General features: G+C 41.7%; 1 protein-coding gene across 1 annotated transcript in view; it reads right to left on the reverse strand.

Annotated features, from left to right (window-relative positions):
• The window catches only part of LOC137040049 (ribonuclease-like 3), a 136,327-nt gene that overhangs the window by 75,242 nt on the left and 39,717 nt on the right, over nucleotides 1-21,368 (reverse strand). The gene's annotated exons all lie outside the window — the stretch shown is intronic.

Genomic DNA, 21,368 nt, shown 5'->3' on the forward strand with positions numbered 1-21,368 from the left:
TTCTGTTTCTTTTTGAGACCCACTACCAGTTCACTCAATACAATTACTGATCTACAGCAACATAGAAATACACAATTACTGAGATACGAAGTAAAGTAAAAGAGATACTTACAGTCTGTAGTTTGCAGAGAGTCTCTGTTCAGATAAGTTCAGATATCGCCGTTAACTCAGGTCTTGATCCGCAGTCTTTTAATACTCAGAAAAGAGCAAATAAAAGTGTGACGTGTGCAGTGAACAGCCAATCACTGAAGAACAAGAGATTAGATCTGAGATGATTATCAAATGACTAAATGTTTTCATTTGTGAAGGTAAATTTGTATTGGCCCTCAGCCAGGTTCAAATATTATATAAGCTGAATTAAAAGCTTAATATAAAATAGTTTGATTTTGAATAGGCTGATCTTTTTTCTCGTTGAGTGACAAGGCTGGCTGAGGCGTGCAGCAAGACAAAGGAAGCGGTCCTTTGAAATTCTGATGGCTAAACATCAGAAGAAATCGAGTTTAACTTGGTGTACAAAGTATCTCATATTGATGCATTTGTAACCAGTGGGATCTTCAGTTGTCAGTTTTAAGTGTTAATAAAGAAGCTAAGATGATTTCCAACATACACTTTATCTGGCTGTTGTCGTCTTGTTTTTCTTTTGTTTTGTTTATGTATTTAGCTCCCACATCTATTGAATCCTTTTTTGTGTTTTATAAAGGGTTGTTTTGCACTATAAGACACAACTTGTTTACTTGTTAGAATTAGATACTTAATAGTGTCTAGAAATGAGCATGAAAAGAATAATATATATATATATATATATATATATATATATATATATATATATATATATATATATGTATATGTGTGTGTGTGTGTGTGTGTGTGTGTGTGTGTGTGTGTGTGTGTCCTGACCTCATAGAATGTTTTCTCTATCCACGTAAAGTTCTCACCTATTTTACCCCTCACCCGTTTGCATCCCTGGATATTTAACAGGAGTATGATAAAAGTCCATTTGTTTATTAACAGTAAAAAAGTATTACTGTAAAGGGTTGTCCTGTGTTTTTGTAACGCCACAACAAGCATCTGCTATCGCTGTCATGATTGTAAGAATGCTGAGGTGCTCTAAACCTCCATATCAGATATATAGATATCTGATATGCTCAGTAGTGTAATCAGATATACTTAGTAGTGTATGCCATCAGTAAGGATATTCGTTGTGCTTGTGAAATTCTGTATTAAAAAAGAAAGGGCGATTCTGAAATTCACTGCTGCTACAATATACCTGTGTGTGTGTGTGTGTATTATATATATATATATATATATATATATATATATATATATATATATATATATATATATATATATATATATATCCTAATAAAATTCATAATCAAAGCCTTAATCAATATTTATCTTCCTATATTACTATAATGATTCTTTCCAGTTATGATTTTGCTTTAGTTTCTTGTTTTCTAAAGTGTGTATTTGGTCTCTGAGGAGTGACTGAGGGTCTGCCCTAGAGATGTGTGATGTGTCACTAAACACTTGATCAACAAGGTGTCGTGTGTTTGGATTTTTGAGGTATCACACACCCCTAACATGTCAGGAGTGCAGAAACAGGGTTTGCTCACAAGGTTTCCAGAGATGAAATATTGATTTCTCTTTCATTTAATTTATTAAATTTTATTATATTTCCTTTTACTGAAACATTAAAGAGTCAAGATGAATATTGCCTGTACTTTTGTCTTTATCTCTCACTGAGAGAAAGCACATGCTATCAGCATGCTTTGGGGAACATTTTAGTTACAACTGTAGCTTAATCAGTTCCAAACTTTGAGAGACTGAGTATCTGTGTATGTGCGCAATATTCTATGTTGCAGATCAGTGTTGAGCATGGTGTTCAATGAGCACCCTAAGAGATGGGTGGACTTGTTGTTCTGGACAAGCTGGCGCCTGCTCTAGATCTGGAAGGTCCCTACGGGCCTAATTCTGGGGTGAAAGCTTCAACAAGTGACACGTCTATGGAGATGTGCATCAGATTAACTGACATGAGTGGAAACTTACCATGACTGTGCATTGTCTCTGAGCCAGTCCGAATCATCCACATTGCAGTAATGACGTGGATAGACCTTGAAAACGGTATAACTGTTGGGACAATTGTATGTACGATAGGGCGAGGCAACGAGACGGTGAGAGAGGGAGCGCGGCCTACGAACTCCTTGTGAGACTTGAAGCTGGCTTCTGCTTTTGAAACTGCAAACTTTTCTTAAAGGGGTACTTCAGCGCTGGGAAGATGAATCTGTATTCAAACTGGGTCATTAATGTAGTAGAAATGTGAAATAATTTTTTTTATTTGGTGCTTTCTAGACTGAGATAAGACAGAAAATGTGTTTGTCTCATGGGGATCAAGACAACACTTCCCAGAATGCTTTGCTGCCCTGTGAGGCCATTCCCAAAGCCACCGCTACTGGATTACTGTGACTGAATCACTTTCACTTTCCCACCCCCACGTTCATCTTCATAAAATCAATTCATTTAAAAAGCGTGTGTCTGTTCAATAAATTGTTATTTAGCCGCTGAGTGAGTGTCACAAACGCAGCAGGAGTATACACTCATCGTGATGAGAGCTGAGGTAAACGCCTCCGCACTCATGGCAGTAGTTCTCAGCGCGTGTACAGTCTGGCGTGTTTCAGTTCATGCCTTTGGAAGCTTAACTTTTAATAGGAATTCATTTGAGAAGTTAAAACACCGCTCCGTTTACATAAATGCCTGCAGCTAGGTTTGCCAACCGTTCCAATGATATGGAATCATTCTGTATTTAAGGCATCAATGAAGTGTCCTGTATGAAAGGCATACGGAACGCAGTTTGTTCCGTATTTTCAGGCATATGCGCTAAATTGAGAATTAATCATTCCTTTAAAACAAATCATTGTTTGATTTTGCGGACATAGTCGTTCGTGTAAGGCTTTAAGACCCATCAGAATGCTCTGCCGGTGCCGGCTCCTGCATCACAGTTCACAGGGCGTGGCTCGCGCGCTAACGGCAAATCACTTTCAGTGCTCGCACTTTGATTTCAGTAAATCAGTTTGGGCGGATGCAAACAATGTGATTATTGTTCATGAGTCCAACATTCAGCCATGCAAAAGAGCATGTACTCGATCTCCCTGAGGGAAGACGTGAATAAAAAAAGAGAAGTCGTCTTTCACTATTGTTAATTCAGTTAAATATAGCCTAGAGAAACAAACATTTTATATGTAATAACTTGTAGCGTATTCAAACTTTTAATTGAAAAATATGCATTTTCATTTATTCATACATGGTTGCAACAACATTTAGTTAAAAAAATGTAAGTGCCATTGTTTAAAAAATGTTTTACTAGCTGATATTTCAAAGACGTTCAGTTATATGCTTTAAAATTGTATATGCTACTATGTATCTTCCTGACAAAAAAAACTAAACAAAAAAAAGACTACAAATAACTTTCAAGTTCATCATTTTGAATAGATGATATTTAATATAGCTACATTGGCGCAGAAAATAAACATACGAAAATTTGATTATGGAGCCACATTATATTAGCCTGACAAGTCAGACCCACATCAAGATGTTTGGTCTGGAAACTCACCATTGACAGCTCAATCCGAGGGGCGGATAAACGGTTGTCTTTCAAACTCCCTCTGCACGCGATAGGATTGCGCTACAACCAACCAGAGCAACGAAGGTGAAGCAGAGCTCGCTGATAGATTAAACATTCGCCGTATCCGGTCGGCTAAACTCCGAACACATCTTCCCTTTTTAAGGACTTCAGTGCCGTTCTTTGTTCTTTTCTCAGAGAAAAGCTTAACTCCAAGTCTTCCAGAGTCAAAGCTGATTCGAAAGACCGCCGCCGTTCGCCAGTTTCTGTGTTTACTAGAAGCACGCAAACGCAACTCGGCCGTCGTCATTATGGCCCCGCCCACCGACTCTATACACAATGTGATTGGCCCGGCAAGAGTTAGGGGAATACAGCTCAGAAGGGTATTGAGAGTTGCTAGACGACACTCATGGGCAGATTAGTTTTGCTGCCGCTAGGGTGCGTCTAGATTTCTAGGCTAACATTATATGGGACTGAATGTAGTTCTTATGTAGATAAGGACTTTAAAATTAGGGTACAAAAGAAAAGTTTATTAAGAATGAGAATAGAGAAGGATATTGAGATATTTTTAATACTTATACACAATAAAATAAATAAAGTAAAAAGTGTTTGAAGAATAGAATCTTTTAAGTTGTCATCAAATTGAGTTGAAGCCGTGCAAACTTTGATCAAAAAATAACTAGCGCTTTTTCCCATTTTTGAATAGCCACCGTTGGCATATAATGCAACAAAGATTGCTAATGTCAACCAATTTACCAAATAGATCTACCAATCTCTGTGTGAAAAATGATGCCGCCATCTTTCTAAAGGTGCCCTAGAATGAAAAATTGAATTCAGTACATGGACATCACATACAGTGAGTCTCAAACATCATTGCCTCCTCCTTCATATGTAATTCTTGTTTGTGAAAAACACCACAGGCTAAAACAGGCTATTTTCAACATAACGCCAACTGAGACGCAATCGCTGAGATCCTTAATATGTACGCCCCCAACATTTGCATGTCAGCTCATGTTCATTTTCAGGCGGAACTGTGCAGCCGTCGGGAGTTCAGCAGATAAACAAGCGTCACGCGACGATAGCGAAAACGGCAGATCATGGAAACAAATGTAATGTTCCAGGCTGTGCAGGGGACGTGAGGACTTTTCATAGCCTTCCCACAAATAAACAATGTCAACAGTCATGGTTGATGTTTATTTACAATCGGATACCACAACGATTTAATTCAAAATCGTTTGTTTGCTCGGCCCATTTGACCATGGAGAGTTTTTCTAACTTGAGGGAATATAGCAGGATTCGCTCAGCGTCTGATACTGAAGAAAGGGCTGATTTCAACGGTATTCCTGCAAGCAAGTAGTGATTTTATCCACTTCTTGACTGTCAAACCCATTTCTGATTAAATTGAAAGTTTCTTAGTAAGACGATACTATCGATATTAAAAATTAACGATAATATATGTGTTGTCTAGATCTAACGCAAGATGCTAGTATTGGAAACTCCAAGTAGCACACGTAACAGTTTGTCAAATGACAAAGGTTAATATTATTTCCTGCCAGTGTTGTCATAAAATACAATGGTAGATACGTATCTCAATCCCTTTTGACAGATCGAAATCTAAATTAGCCTTTATTTCATCAACACATAACTCAGAAGCTGACTAAATTTACTACTACTGTTTAGTTTTTAGGTGCTTACAGATCGCGCAATCGATCCTTTAACGTCGCCTTCTTTACCATCTAAGCTGAAATGATAGTCACTTGACAAGGCTTTAGTCAATTTGTTAAATAAAGAGAGCTGAAGTATGATTATTTTGCAGCGGGGGAGTAGTAAACATGACAGACTATTTTGAGTGGCTTCTACATTACTTTGTTTGGCTAAATAAATCGACTTAAATCAGTACTCTACTGTCAAACTGTAAAGTTACTGTACAAACAACATATTTACGCGCTCATGAATCAAAGTTGAGAAGCTATCTGTTACATGCCTGTCCTGTCTTGTGTGCACATGTGGGTTTTGTTATGTTGAGCATGTGCTCCTGTCATTGCCTGATCCCTCCCCCTTGTTATCTGATTGGTGTTTGATTTCTCCCACCTGTTCCCTCTTGATTTCTACCCTTTAATAGCTCCTTGCGTTTGTCAGTCTTTGTCGGATCATTGTGATGTCTACGTCTCCCGGGTCCCCGTGATTTTCCCAGTTGGTATGTTTTTGAGTTTATGTTTTGATTATGTATTTTTCCCCCTCATGGGTTTTGTTTTTAGTTTGTTTTATGTCGTAATATATTATAATTTTTCTGCACTTTAGAGATCGCACCATTTTCCTTTGTTTGTGAAGTGACATAAGGATCGGACCATACTAGAAGGACTCAGCAGGTGGTGTTAGTTTATTTTGTTCTCCGTGGACATGGATCTTAATAGACATTTACAGGTGATGCGGCAGGTAAACTCAAAGTACATCCGTCAACAGGGGGCGGGTGTAAAAGAGTTTTTTTGCCTGCCAATTCCTCAAAGAGGTGCATCACCTGTACCTTAATGAGACAGAGAAGTAGCAGTGTGACTTGTGCTCTCTTCATTTAGGATTAAAACAAAATGGGGACTGTGGCAAGGGGGGCGTGGTTCAGCGAGGTCTGCAGCGGGAGAGAGAGCCGCGGGACGAGCGGTAAGTGAGTGGGTTAGACGCAGATTAATAACACCTGTCTCTTGTTCCAGTAATGAGCGCGGAGAGGGGATAAAACGCCAGCGGAACCAGAGAACAGGGAGAGAGAGAGTCGGACTGTTGATGCGACCCACAAGAGACTGAATCTGACCCGGAAGCCAGAAGTGCTGTGAATCGGAAGTGATTATTGTTCATGAGTTTTGACTGAAGGCACACGCCTGAGTGTGTTATTTACTTTACTATAATAAAGAGAGCATCAACAGTCCAGCCGACCCCCGTGTCCTCTTCCTTCCTTCTATACGAACTTTGCTACACTGGTGCCGAAACCCGGGAAGGAAGTAGGACCGAGCCGCCGCCATGCAGACGCCCTCCGCCACGCCATTTGCGGACATTATCAACTCCCTCGCGGTCCTCCACCAAGACCAACATCAGGCGATGCTGGACCTTCGGGCGGACCAGGAGCGCCGTTTCGCGGCGATAGTCCAAGGCCAGCAAGAGGACCGCAAGCGGTTCCGGAGCTGGATAGATCGGGAGGTTCGCGCCGAGGCCGCCGGGCTGGCCAGCGCACCGGTTCACGTGCCCCTCCATAAAAGGGGGCCGGAAGACGACCCGGAGGCCTTCATAGATCTATTTCAGAAGGCCGCGGAGGCCTGCGGGTGGCCCCGGGCACAGTGGCCGGTGCGCCTCATACCGCTACTATCAGGAGAAGCCCAGGCGGCCGCGCAACAACTGCCGGTCGCGAACCTCCTGAAGTATGACGATCTGAAGAGGGCCATCCTTCAGCGGGTCGGCGCTGGGAGAAAAAGGCGAGGAGGGGGGCGGTGCGAGTGCAGCTTGGGGAGACTGAGACGGGACCCTTGGGGACAGCTTCAGAGGAACCGAGCGGGATCGAGAGACTGATTCTCTCGGACCGCGATGACTTTCCTCTGGAGCAGTCACAAGATGAGACCCTCAAAAATGCCTTCCAGCAGGTCCGATCGATTGACGGTCAGTCTCTCCAACCTGCCTTGCCTGTCTCGTATCCGTATTTTGCCATAATAAAGGATCGGTTGTATCGAGTGACCCAAGACACTCAGACAAAGGTAGATACAACCCAGTTGTTAGTACCAAAGAGCCGCCGGGAAATGCTTTTCCAGGCGGCTCACTCTAATCCAATGGCGGGCCACCTGGGACAGGCGGCCACGCTGAATCGCCTCATGACCCGATTTTTTTGGCCAGGCATTCATGACAATGTGCATAGGTGGTGCGCGTCTTGTCCTGAATGTCAGTTGGTGAATCCACTGGCCGCCCCAAAAGCGCCATTGCGCCCCCTCCAATTAATGCAGGTCCCCTTCGAGAGAATTGCGATGGACCTCATCGGGCCATTAGAGCGATCCGCATGCGGGCATCGTTTTGCATTAGTTCTCGTGGACTATGCAACACGATATCCGGAAGCAGTGGCTCTCCGCAACATCTCCGCGAAGAGTGTTGCGGACGCACTGTTTCGTTTAATCTCCCGAGTGGGGATTCCGAAGGAAATCCTCACTGATCAAGGCACGGCGTTTATGTCACGCACGTTAAGCGAACTTTACGGGTTATTGGGCATTAAATCTATTCGAACAAGCGTCTATCACCCACAAACAGATGGCTTGGTCGAACGATTTAATCGCACTCTTAAATCCATGATCCGTAAATTCGTACAGGAAGACGCCAAAAATTGGGATCGGTGGTTAGAACCCCTCTTATTTGCCGTGCGGGAGGTTCCGCAAGCCTCCACGGGGTTTTCCCCCTTCGAGCTTCTCTACGGACGGCAGCCCCGGGGGGTGCTGGACGTCCTACGAGAAACTTGGGAGGAGGGACCTTCTTTGGCCAAAAACGAAATTCAGTACGTGCTGGACTTGCGAACAAAACTCCACACCTTGGGGCGGCTATCGAGGGAGAATTTGTTGCAAGCCCAGGACCGCCAAAGCTGGTCATATAACAGGGGTACGAAGCTACGCAAATTCACACCGGGAGAGAAAGTGCTCGTTCTACTCCCTACGTCGAGCTCGAAATTAATGTCAAAGTGGCAGGGGCCGTTTGAGGTCGCACGACAGGTAGGAGAGCTCGATTATGAAGTGATACGATCCGATAGGAACGGGGCACGGCAAATATACCACCTCAACCTGCTCAAGAAATGGAAGTAGGTGGAATCAGTGTTGTTGGCAACGGTGATCGGGGGAGAGGATGATCTCGGGCCAGAGGCGAGCATTAAAGCACAATCGGTCGCGCTGGCCCCTGGTGGAGATCACCTCTCACCGTTCCAACTCACTGATTTATCAAAATTGCAGGCGGAGTTCGCTAACGTGTTCTCGCCCCTACCGGGACGTACCGACTTGATTCAGCACCATATCGAGACCGAGCCGGGCGTGGTAGTTCGCAGCCGGCCGTATCGTTTGCCTGAACACAAGAAAAAGGTAGTTCAGGAAGAATTAGGGGCAATGCTCGACATGGGAGTAATCGAGGAGTCCAACAGTGACTGGGCGAGCCCGATAGTTTTGGTCCCCAAAACCGACGGCTCGGTCAGGTTCTGTGTGGACTACCGCAAGGTGAACGCTGTGTCGAAATTCGACGCGTATCCAATGCCGCGGGTTGACGAGTTGCTTGATCGGTTGGGCACGGCTCGATTTTATTCGACACTGGACTTAACAAAGGGCTATTGGCAGATCCCCTTGTCTCCATTGTCCAAAGAAAAGACAGCTTTCACCACGCCGTTTGGATTACACCAATTTGTCACGCTTCCTTTCGGCTTGTTCGGGGCGCCCGCGACCTTCCAGCGACTCATGGATAGGATTTTGCGTCCCCATGCCGCATATGCTGCTGCATATTTGGATGACATAGTGATTTATAGTCACGATTGGCAGCAGCATATGCAGCATGTGAGGGCAGTCCTGAGGTCGCTGAGGGGAGCGGGGCTCACGGCCAACCCAAAGAAGTGTGCGATTGGGCGGGTGGAAGTAAGGTATCTGGGCTTCCACTTGGGTCATGGACAGGTGCGTCCCCAAATTGATAAGACTGCCGCAATTGCAACCTGTCCGAGGCCCAAGACCAAAAAGGAGGTAAGACAGTTCTTGGGGCTGGCGGGATATTACAGACGGTTTATACCAAATTATTCGGACCTCACCAGCCCTTTGACTGATCTTACTAGAAAGGGGCTACCAGATACGGTCCAGTGCCAACAGGCTTTTACCCGAGGCTGCTCTATGTGGCGGGCCGCTTTTACACTCCCCTGACTTTTCTCTCCCTTTCTTGTTGGGTGGGCGCAGTCCTGGCCCAGGAGGTGGAGGGGGGAAGAGCGGCCGGTGCTGTACATAAGCCGTGCTGTACTTAGCTTCCCTCTCCAAGAGGGAAGCTAAGTACAGCACCATAGAGAAGGAGTGTCTCCCCGGCCTGAGTCGGGCGGTGGGGGTATGTGGCAAGGGGGGCGTGGTTCAGCGAGGTCTGCAGCGGGAGAGAGGGCCGCGGGACAAGCGGTAAGTGAGTGGGTTGGACGCAGATTAATAACACCTGTCTCTTGTTCCAGTAATGAGCGCGGAGAGGGGATAAAACGCCAGCGGAACCAGAGAACAGGGAGAGAGAGAGTCGGACTGTTGATGCGACCCACAAGAGACTGAATCTGACCCGGAAGCCGGAAGTGCTGTGAACCGGAAGTGATTATTGTTCATGAGTTTTGACTGAAGGCACACGCCTGAGTGTGTTATTTACTTTACTATAATAAAGAGAGCATCAACAGTCCAGCCGACCCCCGTGTCCTCTTCCTTCCTTCTATACGAACTTTGCTACAGGGACAAAAAGGTCATATTGTCTTTGTGCATATAGATTAATAAGATACATGTTAGAAACAATAAAACTTTAAATTCACACAGCTATAGCCTACCTAGGTTGCGGAGGCCCGACGTCACCACATTCCGTCTACAGTATTTTTTAGAAATTAGAAAGAAGATGCTGCAGCCGATGAGCAGCCGGCGGGGGGTTGCAGGACGCCTCAACCTCTGCAGACAGTTTTTAATGTTTGTCAGACAATAACAAGATTTTGCTTTAGTATAATTTTCGGGACAATTAGGGGCAGATTCGCGATTTGGGACAACAGTGTAGATTTCGGGACTGTATCGAATTTTTCAGGACGTCTGCTCACCCTAATGCTGCGTTCACACCGCACGCGAATGACGTGATTCGCGCGAGTGATTTACATGTTAAGTCAATGCAGAGACGCGTATAGGCATTCTGCGGCGCGATTCGCGGCAATGATCACGCGAATTGAGCGAATCGCTCAAGTTGAAAAATCTGAACTTTGGCGGATATTCGCGCCGCGTTAACCAATGAGGAGCCTGCTTACTGCTGTCACGTGGTGAAGTGACGGATGGGAAACCCATAGGGGAAACCCAGAGGCCAGAGTAATGAATAGTTCAGGCGAGAATGTAGTTGTTTAAAGCTCAACTATGTGATTTATTTATTAAGAGAGCTCCTATTTGAAAATTTGATCTGGTGTTTTCGGAGGTGTGAGAGCCAGGCGATCACCGGAGCTCAGCGCTCATCAACCCCGGTGAGAGCAGCCTTAACTCGGATAGTCCTTCTGCCGACTGCCGCTGCCTAGATTCGCGTCTGTTGTGTAGTGAATGTCACACGTGAATGAAGCGAATTTCACGCGCGAATAAAGTGAATGGATTCAAATAGCTCGATTTATTCGCGTCATTCGCGTGCGGTGTGAACGCAGCATAAGTCCACAAGACCGTAGGGTGTCCCATTCGTTATTTAAGCTTAAAGAAAGGTGCTCGTGAGCGCCCCCTTTGCCGCTGCTATGCGCCCTCAATGCGGAAGGAAGGAAGACTGTAAGGGTTTAGGGTGCCATTTGGGACAGGGCCGCAGTCACAGTAATCCAGTAGCGGTGGCTTTGGGAATGGCCTCACATGGTAGCAAAGCATTCTGGGAATTGTTGTCTTTCATCCCCATGAGGCAAAAATATTTTTTCTGTCTTTTCTCAGTCTAGAAAGCACCAAATTCAAAAATAATTTCACATTTCTACTACATTAATGACCTAGTTTAAATACAGATTCATCTTTCCAGCGCTGAAGTACCCCTTTAACTGCAAGGTGCCCTCTGAAATCTGAAATGTAGTTTTTTAATGCTTGTAGCATTCCTTTAACATGGCTGTATGATTTTCAACTGAAACACTGAGCTTTACTGTAAATGTTTAATTCGAATGTTTAATCAGTCAGCGAGCTCTGCTTCACCTTCGTTGCTCTGGTTGGTGTAGCGCTATCCTATCGCGTGCAGAGGGAGTTTGAAAGACAACCGTTTATCCGCCCCTCGGATTGAGCTGTCAATGATGAGTTTCCAGACCAAACATCTTGATGTGGGTCTGGCTTGTCAGGCTAATGTATTGGTGTATTGATCTTAATCTTAATGTTCTTAACTTTTTGAAAGACCTTTAAAGTATCACTGGACCCAAAAGTGATAATACTACAGCAATACTGTGGTGTCAGGGAAGAGAACTCTAACCATCACTGATAATCCTGGAGTAGGACCTATAGATCTTTTCCCAAGACAATCTTACAACCTTAATTTTTAGTAATGTCACGGGCGTTCTCTGAGGGGCGTTTCCCAAAAGTGTCGTTTCGACACAGTGTCTCATTCCCTTCTCAGCGAACAAGGGTTACAGTTGTAACCAGAGACATTTTTCTGTGCAGTTATCGTTATCGCAGTGGTGTGAACTCTGCTATTCTTTAATATTGAGAGAGATTTTGGAACTATATCTTTATGTTTATAGTTATCGTCCTTGGTGTGAACCCAGGTCATAAAAAGGTTCTGCTTAATGTTTCATTACGATGTATTGATCTTAGTCTTAGTATTTTTAACTTTTTGAAAGACTGTTAAAGTATCGTTGGACCCAAAAGTGATAATACTGCAGCAATACTGTGGTGTCTATTGAAGCAGAATATAATCCTGGCGTCTTTAAGCAGGCTGAAGGTCGCCTCAATGCACATTTATCTGTAAAATAGACACTAGTTGATAGCAATGTCTATGAACTAATGTTTATTTTTTTATTTTTTTTATTAGTTTTAAAGGAAGGGAGAGATGCATAGTACCGGGTTTTAGCTCAAGAGCTAATTTTCCCCCGTAGTCCCTGGGCAGGCTGATGTTAAGCTACAATATATAAACATACATGAATAATAAGAATTACACTTGCAAAAAAAAAAAAAATTGTACAAAAGTTCATGTTATGAAATATAAAGACAAAAAAATTGAAGTAAATGGATTTTTTCCTTCAAATTGGTGTTGTTCAGATGCAAGACAATCCAGCAGACGAGTTTAAGGGTAGTAGAGAAGTTTTATTGAGGAATACAGTGGAAAAAACATCTGCATCTTTCTTCACTCATCTGTTTTCCTCATTCACTACTTCCATTAAAAGTTTTTTAATGCTCAAAAAGTTTGACAGAGTGATTAAAAGATTAAAATAATCTTGCAGATGATTAGTACAGTTACACACAGAGACATGCATGAAGAAGTGCAGAATATCCATAAACCCACTAAAGTTATTTTTAACATTATGCTCATTTAAGTAAATGATGGAGCAGTGACGATATCCTCGTTCATATCAGAGTTTCTTAAAGACAGAGGGGTGAATTTTCCTTCAGCTTAGTTTGAATTTGTATGATGTTCTTCAAAAGAAAAAGAAAAAAATCTGCTTTTTTAATCCGTGTGTAAAACGGTGGCGTTCACAGCTGAGCTTCATTGATTGTCATGTGTACAGCACACGTGAAGAACTGCTCAAACCACTGCACATTAACCTACTTTTTTTTTTTTTTTTTTGCACTTGAAAAACAAAGAAAGTTGAAAGATGAGAATTGAATAAACGATTTGAAAAATATTGTGAGGCTCTGTTCAGCCTGTCATCATCAGTTATATGCTTTTTTCATAACGTACAGGCCAGCCCCTTGCACACCTCAACACAAAATAACGTTTGGACTTGACCCCTGTGTATTGACAGTTTGGGCTTTTCGACCCACTGTTCAATGTACAAACCACCGTATTAAAGGTTTCTCTGCTCTTAAACAGGCCACCGCCCTGTGAAATTCCTCTTCTACCACAAACTGCCATAACTTCATTTAAATTAGCTTGTATGAAGGTGTGGACCTTTTTGCAGCCATTTGCAGCTCCGTTGATGTGTTTGTTTAAGCCACAGCTCTGCTCAGTTATATTACTAGGAATAAAATTCTGGTTGAGAAGTTTAACATTCATTTGACCATGAGTGGAGAACGACACACTCAAGACCAGCAGCAGAATCACAGCAGACTGATGAATCTCCATGACCTGATGAACAAAACACACATTAACACACCTTTACTGAGCAGTTTGGTTGAGATTAGTGAAGAAATGTTTAAGTGGAATTAATAGACGGTCTGATATACCTTTCTTTCTGAGTAAAGCAATATTGAATGTTTCAAGAGTTTTCTTTCTTCTCTTCTCACGAGTCTGTAAAAAAAGAAACAAATGAATGATCAAAGTATAAACAAGGCTTAACATTATTGGAGCGTGATGCTGAATGCACCATTATATGTCCATTTTAACGGCGAGAAGTAGCGGTACGCAAGAAAAGGTGCAGGTACGCTTAAGGCCCAGTCCACACGAAGCCAGCGCTTTCCCAATCCAATCTTTTTTTTCCTTGTTTAAAGAAATATCTGCGTCCACACGAGATTACCGAAACTGACTAAAAACGATGTAGTTTGCATGCCAGGCCAGTGTGTGGCGCTGTAATTCTGCCGCAGAAATACACTAAAAACGGAGAAGAAGAGTTGTGGCTAGCAGGGGTATAGCAGTGATCGGAGGTGAGGCAAAATCTCACAATAAAATAACAATAAATACGTTTGCTACTTAACAGATGTGTTTTATTAATGCCTACACCTACCCCAACCCTAAACATACCCTTACAGTAATGCAGATACGTTAATTAAATGAGGCGATATTGATGTGTGCATGCCCAGTGCCCGTAGTTGTGTCCCTTTAACTCTTCACCGTGCTGGACGTTTCAGAAAATATACGGATTCGCTGTACACACAAAAACGGAAGATGATCGTTTTCAGATTTATCTGATACCGGGACCCGGTTTCAGAAAATATCGGATTCATGCTTCTGAAACGCCGGATCCGTGTGGACGAAACGCTGATACGGTACAAAATTTATACGTATACAGCTAAACGCGCCTCCGTGTGGACGGGGCCTGAGAGTAAAATTGAGAGGTGAGTATCATCCCACTTCGAGCACTATCCTCCACTCTATACAATGATTGTGATTTTAATGATAAATGTTAAAATGCTACGGTTAAAAACAGTTAACTGGTCAACAGAAAGTTTCGGTACTATACACAGTGAATAACTGTAATAAATCTAATCTTACATTAAACAGTAATATACCGTTAAATTTCTCATTTTTGGAAGTGAAAAAGTACGTCATTGTGTAATTTGCAGTAAAAAAAAAAAAAAAAACGTACACCTCACATTTGATGGATTTTTGTTGAAATAACTTTCTTCTTAGGTATTTTCTAATCAGTTATACATACATTTTTATTGCATTTTGAAAATTTCATGTGTGTTACCCATAGACTGTAACCCATAAACGACACAACTTCAAGCCTCCAGAGATACGAATATGGCGCTGACATCTTTGGGACCCGAGTCTGTGCGGTAGAGAGCAGGAAGTAGAAGCGCGATATCAAAAGCCCGCCCACACTCCAACAGATGCAGAATAATTCATTATGTTGGTGTGAAATAAACAGTTATGGAAATGCAGAATCGATCAATGATTCGGATCGCCAATATCATGTGATTTCATCAATCCGCTGATTCATGACCGTTTGAATCTTTATTTGAGGATTGAACACAAACGCGTAAGAGAAGACAATGCTGAACAAAGTTGTAGTTTTTGTTATTTTTGGACCAAAATGTATTTTCGATGCTTCAAGAGACTCTAATTAACCCACTGATGTCTCATATGGACTACTTTGATGATGTTTTTATTCCCTTTCTGGACTTGGACAGTATAGTGTGCCTACATTTGCATAAATACACTGCAGCTTAAAATTGTATTTGAAGCTGTGAATATTTTCATATAACATAATTCTCATTATTAAATATTGAATTCAGTTGAAAACCTATTATATTCGACATGCACATTTCAGTGAAATTATAGTTTATTAAAGTGATTACATGAAAATATGCAACAAAGTTTGTTTCTACATCTAATATACCAAGACCAAGTACATTAACATTGTTGTATCCATTACCATGGTGAAAAATATTCAGAAAGTTGTCATGAATAATATTTTATACACAGGGGTGTCCAAAGTCGGTCCTGGAGGGCCACTGTCCTGCAGAGTTTAGCTCCAACTTGCCTCTACACACCTGTCTGGAAGTGTCTAGTACGCCTAATGAGACCTCGATTAACTGGTTCAGGTGTGTTTAATTGGGGTTGGAGCTAAACTCTTGATGGACAGTGGCCCTCTAGGAGCGGACTGGACACCCCTGCACTAGAGAGTTTAAGCCAACTTCTTATGTTGAAGCTAAATTCTCCAGTTTGCTTTATATATTCTACAGTTCAGCACAAAGAAAGTGTTTGTGAAGAGAAAATCTAACACTGATCATCATTGTGTTAGTTAATATGAGCTGCACCGCTCACCTTTATTTACTAGTCATCAACCCCGACATAAATACTTTACAAAGATGACATTCATCTGAAATGTTACCTGTTTTTCTGTAAGCGTGTGCTGCTTTTTGAGACCCACTACCAGTTCACTCAATACAATTACTGATCTACAGCAACATAGAAATGCACAATTAATGAGATACGAAGTAAAGTAAAAGAGATACTTACAGTCTGTAGTTTGCAGAGAGTATCTGTTCAGATAAGTTCAGGTATCGCCGTTAACTCAGGTCTTGATCCGCAGTCTTTTAATACTCAGAAATGAGCAAATAAAAGTGTGACGTGTGCAGTGAACAGCCAATCACTGAAGAACAAGAGATTAGATCTGAGATGATTATCAAATGACTAAATATTTTCATTTGTGAAGGTAAATTTGTATTGGCCCTCAGCCAGGTTCAAATATTATACAAGCTGAATTAAAAGCTTAATATAAAATAGTTTGATTTTGAATAGGCTGATCTTTTTTCTCGTTGAGTGACAAGGCTGGCTGAGGCGTGCAGCAAGACAAAGGAAGCGGTCCTTTGAAATTCTGATGGCTAAACATCAGAAGAAATCGAGTTTAACTTGGTGTACAAAGTATCCCATATTGATGCATTTGTAACCAGTGGGATCTTCAGTTGTCAGTTTTAAGTGTTAATAAAGAAGCTAAGATGATTTACAACATACACTTTATCTGGCTGTTGTCTTGTATATGTGTGTGTGTGTGTGTGTGTGTGTGTGTGTGTGTGTGTGTGTGTGTGTGTGTGTGTGTGTGTGTGTGTGTGTGTGTGTGTGTGTGCGTGTGTGTGTATCCTGACCTCATAGAATGTTTTCTCTATCCACGTAAAGTTCTCACCTTTTTTACCCCTCACCCGTTTGCATCCCTGGATATTTAACAGGAGTATGAAAGAAGTCAATTTGTTTATTAACAGTAAAAAAGTATTACTGTAAAGGGTTGTCCTGTGTTTTTGTAACGCCACAACAAGCATCTGCTATCGCTGTCATGATTGTAAGAATGCTGAGGTGCTCTAAACCTCCATAATCAGATATACTTAGTAGTGTATGCCATCAGTAAGGATATTCGTTGTGCTTGTGAAATTCTGTATTAAAAAAGAAAGGGCGATTCTGAAATTCACTGCTGCTACAATATACCTGTGTGTGTGTGTGTGTGTATTATATATATATATATATATATATATATATATATATATATATATATATATATATATATATCCTAATAAAATTCATAATCAAAGCCTTAATCAATATTTATCTTCCTATATTACTATAATGATTCTTTCCAGTTATGATTTTGCTTAATGTTTCTTGTTTTCTAAAGTGTGTATTTGGTCTCTGAGGAGTGACTGAGGGTTTGGCCTAGAGATGTGTGATGTGTCACTAAACACTTGATCAACAAGGTGTCGTGTGTTTGGATTTTTGAGGCATCACACACCCCTAACATGCCAGGAGGGTTTCCTCGCATAGCTTCCAGAGAGGAAATATTGATTTGTCTTTCATTTAATTTATTAATTATATTTCCTTTTACTGAAACACTAAAGAGTCAAGATTAATATATTGCCAGTACTTTTGTCTTTATCTCTCACTGAGAGAAAGCACATGCTATCAGCATGCTTTGGGGAACATTTTAGTTACAACTGTAGCTTAATCAGTTCCAAACTTTGAGAGACTGTGTATCTGTGTATGTGCGCAATATTCTATGTTACAGATCAGTGTTGAGCATGGTGTTCAATGAGCACCCTAAGAGATGGGTGGACTTGTTGTTCTGGACAAGCTGGCGCCTGCTCTAGATCTGGAAGGTCCCTACGGGCCTAATTCTGGGGTGAAAGCTTCAACAAGTGACACGTCTATGGAGACGAGCATCAGATTAACTGACATGAGTGGAAACGTACCATGACTGCATTTTCTCTGAGCCAATCAGAATCATCCACATTGCAGTAATGACGTGGATAGACCTTGAAAACGGTATAACTGTTGGGACAATTGTATGTACGATAGGGCGAGGCAACGAGACGGTGAGAGAGGGAGCGCGGCCTACGAACTCCTTGTGAGACTTGAAGCTGGCTTCTGCTTTTGAAACTGCAAACTATTCTTAAAGGGGTACTTCAGCGCTGGGAAGATGAATCTGTATTTAAACTAGGTCATTAATGTAGTAGAAATGTGAAATTATTTTTTTAATTTGGTGCTTACTAGACTGAGATAAGACAGAAAATGTGTTTGTCTCATGGGGATCAAGACAACACTTCCCAGAATGCTTCGCTGCCCTGTGAGGCCATTCCCAAAGCCACCGCTACTGGATTACTGTGACTGAATCACTTTCACTTTCCCACCCCCACGTTCATCTTCATAAAATCAGTTCATTTAAAAAGCGTGTGTCTGTTCAATAAATTGTTATTTAGCCGCTGAGTGAGTGTCACAAACGTAGCAGGAGTATACACTCATCGTGATGAGAGCTAAGGTAAACGCGTCCGCACTCATGGCAGTAGTTCTCAGCGCGTGTTCAGTCTGGCGTGTTTTCAATTCATGCCTTTGGAAGCTTAACTTTTAATAGGAATTCATTTGAGAAGTTAAAACACTTACTTTGCTCTGCTGGCCGCTCCGTTTACATAAATGCCTGCAGCTAGGGTTGCCAACCGTTCCAATGATATGGAATCGTTCTGTATTTAAGGCATCAATGAAGTGTCCTGTATGAAAGGCATACGGAACGCAGTTTGTTCCGTATTTTCAGGCATATGCGCTAAATTGAGAATTAATCATTCCTTTAAAACAAATCATTGTTTGATTTTGCGGACATAGTCGTTCGCGTAAGGCTTTAAGACCCATCAGAATCGTCTGCCGGTGCCGGCTCCTGCATCACAGTTCACAGGGCGTGGCTCGCGCGCTAACGGCAAATCACTTTCAGTGCTCGCACTTTGATTTCGGTAAATCAGTTTGGGTGGATGCAAACAATGTGATTATTGTTCATGAGTCCAACATTCAGCCATGCAAAAGAGCATGTACTCGATCTCCCTGAGGGAAGACGTGAATAAAAAAAGCGAAGTCGTCTTTCACTATTGTTAATGCAGTTAAACATAGCCTAGAGAAACAAACATTTTATATGTAATATCTTGTAGCGTATTCAAACTTTTAATTGAAAAATATGCATTTTCATTTATTCATACATGGTTGCAACAACATTTAGTTAAAAAAATGTAAGTGCCATTGTTTAAAAAATGTTTTACTAGCTGATATTTCAAAGACGTTCAGTTATATGCTTTAAAATTGTATATGCTACTATGTATCTTCCTGACAAAAAAAACAAAACAAAAAAAAGACTACAAATAACTTTCAAGTTCATCATTTTGAATAGATGATGATATTTAATATAGCTACATTGGCGCAGAAAATAAACATTCGAAAATTTGATCATGGAGCCACATTATATTAGCCTGACAAGCCAGACCCACATCAAGATGTTTGGTCTGGAAACTCACCATTGACAGCTCAATCCGAGGGGCGGATAAACGGTTGTCTTTCAAAGTCCCTCTGCACGCGATAGGATAGCGCTACAACCAACCAGAGCAACGAAGGTGAAGCAGAGCTCGCTGATAGATTAAACATTCGCCGTATCCGGTCGGCTAAACTCCGAACACATCTTCCCTTTTTAAGAATGACTTCAGTGCCGTTCTTTTCTCAGAGAAAAGCTTAACTCCAAGTCTTCCAGAGTCGCGGTCAAAGCTGATTCGAAAGACCGCCTTTCGCCAGTTTCTGTGTTTACTAGAAGCACGCAAACGCAACTCGGCCGTCGTCATTATGGCCCCGCCCACCGACTCTATACACGATGTAATTGGCCCGGCAAGAGTTAGGGTAATACAGCTCAGAAGGGTATTGAGAGTTGCTAGACGACACTCATGGGCAGATTAGTTTTGCTGCCGCTAGGGTGCGTCTAGATTTCTAGGCTAACATTATATGGGACTGAACTACATAAGCTCTTTAAAATTAGGGTACAAAAGAAAAGTTTATTAAGAATGAGAATAGAGAAGGATATTGAGATATTTTTAATACTTATACACAATAAAATGAATAAAGTAAAAAGTGTTTGAAGAATAGAATCTTTTAAGTTGTCATCAAATTGAGTTGCAGCTGTGCAAACTTTGATCAAAAAACACAAGCGCTTTTTCCCATTTTTGAATAGCCACCGTTGGCATATAATGCAACAAAGATTGCTAATGTCAACCTATTTACCCAATAGATCTACCAATCTCTGTGTGAAAAATGATGCCGCCATCTTTCTAAAGGTGCCCTAGAATGAAAAATTAAATTCAGTACATGGACATCACGTACAGTGAGTCTCAAACATCATTGCCTCCTCCTTCATATGTAATTCTTGTTTGTGAAAAACACCACAGGCTAAAACAGGCTATTTTCAACATAACGCCAACTGAGACGCAATCGCTGAGATCCTTAATATGTACGCCCCCAACATTTGCATGTCAGCCCATGTTCATTTTCAGGCGGAACTGTGCAGCCGTCGGGAGTTCAGCAGATAAACAAGCGTCACGCGACGATAGCGAAAACGGCAGATCATGGAAACAAATGTAATGTTCCAGGCTGTGCAGGGGACGTGAGGACTTTTCATAGTCTTCCCACAGATAAATAATGTCAACAGTCATGGTTGATGTTTATTTACAATCGGATACCACAACGATTTAATTCAAAATCGTTTGTTTGCTCGGCCCATTTCACCACAGAGAGTTTTTCTAACTTGAGGCAATATAGCAGGATTCGCTCAGCGTCTGATACTGAAGAAAGGGCTGATTTCAACGGTATTCCTGCAAGCAAGTAGTGATTTTATCCACTTCTTGACTGTCAAACCCATTTCTGATTAAATTGAAAGTTTCTTAGTAAGACGATACTATCGATATTAAAAATTAACGATAATATATGTGTTGTCTAGATCTAACGCAAGATGCTAGTATTGGAAACTCCAAGTAGCACACGTAACAGTTTGTCAAATGACAAAGGTTAATATTATTTCCTGCCAGTGTTGTCATAAAATACAATGGTAGATACGTATCTCAATCCCTTTTGACAGATCGAAATCTAAATTAGCCTTTATTTCATCAACACATAACTCAGAAGCTGACTAAATTTACTACTACTGTTTAGTTTTTAGGTGCTTACAGATCGCGCAATCGATCCTTTAACGTCGCCTTCTTTACCATCTAAGCTGAAATGATAGTCACTTGACAAGGCTTTAGTCAATTTGTTAAATAAAGAGAGCTGAAGTATGATTATTTTGCAGCGGGGGAGTAGTAAACATGACAGACTATTTTGAGTGGCTTCTACATTACTTTGTTTGGCTAAATAAATCGACTTTTAAATCAGTACTCTACTGTCAAACTGT

Source organism: Pseudorasbora parva, chromosome 14 (genome assembly GCF_024679245.1).
Source record: "Pseudorasbora parva isolate DD20220531a chromosome 14, ASM2467924v1, whole genome shotgun sequence".
Lineage (NCBI taxonomy): Eukaryota > Metazoa > Chordata > Actinopteri > Cypriniformes > Gobionidae > Pseudorasbora > Pseudorasbora parva.